Below are 2,440 nucleotides of genomic sequence, written 5' to 3'. Positions count from 1 at the left end.
GAGAGCTATGAGGCTCTTTAGCCTGGAAAAGCGCAGGCTCAGGGGTGATCTGGTGGCCACCTATAAGTTTATCGGGGGTGACCACCAGTATCTGGGGAAACGTTTGTTCACCAGAGCGCCCCAAGGGATGATGAGGTCGAACGGTTATAAACTACTACAAGACCATTTCAGGCTGGACATAAGTAAGAATTTCTTTACTGTCTGAGCCTCCAAGGTCTGGAACAGCCTGCCATCGGAGGTGGTTCAAGCACCTACATTGAACACCTTCAGGAGTAAATTGGATGCTTATCTTGCTGGGATCCTATGACCCCAGCTGACTTCCTGCCCCTGGGGCAAGCGGCTGGACTTGAGGTCCCTTCCAGCCCTAATGTCTATGAAATCTATGAAATAAATATGAAATGTCAAATCCAATTTATACAGTAGTCTAGTGGGTATTGTAAATGTAATAGTGATGTGCATTTGCCTTCCTGATATAAAGTGGATGCACTGTAATCCATAACTGATGTACACAAGCACACGGGCACGTTTGTGTTGTGCATTGCGGGCACATTAGTGTTCTGGAAACCTCCCAGACTAGATTTAAACAGAGTTGGCGACCCTACATGGTGCACCTTTTTCTCCAGTTCAGAAGAAACCAGATGGTTCCCTCGCCCCCTGGGGCTGCCTTATTCCCTTTTGGAGGGAAGCCAAAATAAGCACAGCTCCACTGGGACGAGTTAAAAACAACCCACAGGGCTATGACATAGGAACTTCCTGACCAGGAGCAGCCCGCAGACAAGCAGGGCAGAACAATGGCTGGATGACAGGGCTGTGTGAAATTTCGCCAGCAGTTTCGTTTCGACACTGTTTCAACTCGTTTCAAGCTCAAAACAGTGAAATCGAAACAAAACAGAGAGCTTCGAAACAGCCTCGAAATGAAACAAGGCAAGTCGAAACGTTTCAAAATTTTCAAAACGTTTCAAGTTTCAAAGCTCGAGCTGGGCTTGCCTACAGGGAAACAGAAACTAAAGTCAGGTGAGGGAGGGGAAGGTGTGCTCTCATTGTTGACTGTGTAGCTGGCCAGTGACTGTCACCATTCCCTGAGGTCCCCTCCAATCCCAGTGCTCTGGGGGAGGGATGGAAAAACTGCATGAAAGGCAGCACTGTTTGAACTGCCCTGCTTTCTACCTTGGTGTCACTAGAGTGAGGGTGCACCTTAACACACACACACTGTCATCCACCCATATCACGAGTGTTGCCAGTCATCAGCCGGAGATGCAGGGCCCCAGAACCCAGGCTCCCCCTGCACCCATCTCCTTGACAGCAGGCAGGCTTTGTGGCCTCATCAGGGGCTAGCAGGCCTGCAGTTTTCACCCTGCTGCGCCTTAACACACGCAGTGTCACCCATGTCATGAGTTTTGCTTGTCTGCAGCTTGAGGTGCAGTTTCTCCCAAACCCCTGCACCAATCTTCTTGAAATTTGGCAGGCTCTGTGGCCTCACCAGGGGCTAGCATCCCTGCAGTTTTGACCCTGCTGCAGCTTAACACATACACATGGCGTGAGTTGTTTGCTTTCAAGATTTTGAGGTGCAGTTTCTCCAAACCCCTTCACCCTATCTCCTTGAACCTTGGCAGGCTTCATGCCCTGAGAAGGTGCTACCATTCCTGCAAGTTTCATCCAAATCCGGCCAGAAATGACAAGGTTATAGGCTGTTTCGAGCTTCCCCATTATAGCCTATGGGTGAAATGTCAAAACAGCAAAACTGTTTTGACGAAATGAAATGGAACAGCAGTTTCAAATAGAAACAAAATTCGAAACGAAACACTGTTCCATCAAAACGTTGAAGCACAAGTCGAAATGGAACGGTGCTGTTCCGCACAGCCCTACTGGATGGACGGGTGGAGCATCAAGGCCCTTAAAAAAGGAGAGAGGGTTGTTAACGCCCCTGGAAGGAAGAGTTTAGAAGGGACGAGGTAGCTGACAATGAGCCATCAAGTCAAGTGGATCCCTCAGCACTGCCTGACAAGACATACTGATCCTACAGCCGGGCACTTGTCTTTAAATTTGGGGTGGAGCAGGAGAAGTGCACCAGTGCACCCCACCCTGGATCTGCCCCTGTGGAGGAGTGTTGTGTTATAGAAACCCCAGCTGAGGTGCCCCCATCCCACATCCCCACAGCCCTGCACTTGGGTGAGAGCATTGCCAAGGCCGTTGCTGCAAGTCCATCATGCTGTGCAAAACACCTGAACTGAGAACCTGTGGAAACCTGGCTGCTTTTAATGTCCTGGTCACAAAGGCACATTCTCCCAACACCTTCACTCTGCAGCACCTTGTAGTCAAGTTGCTTTGAAGTATTGGTGTGTTGTGATATGCCGCACCTCAGAAAAGCACTGTAGTGCCCAGAGACCATCTCATTGCCATGAACCTATCCACAGTGTAATCGCAGAGTATCCAAAAGTGT

Source organism: Gavialis gangeticus, unplaced genomic scaffold, assembly GCF_001723915.1.
Source record: "Gavialis gangeticus isolate Ggan-Ray unplaced genomic scaffold, GavGan_comp1, whole genome shotgun sequence".
NCBI classification, from domain to species: Eukaryota; Metazoa; Chordata; order Crocodylia; family Gavialidae; genus Gavialis; species Gavialis gangeticus.
Note: the sequence above shows the minus strand (reverse complement) of the source record.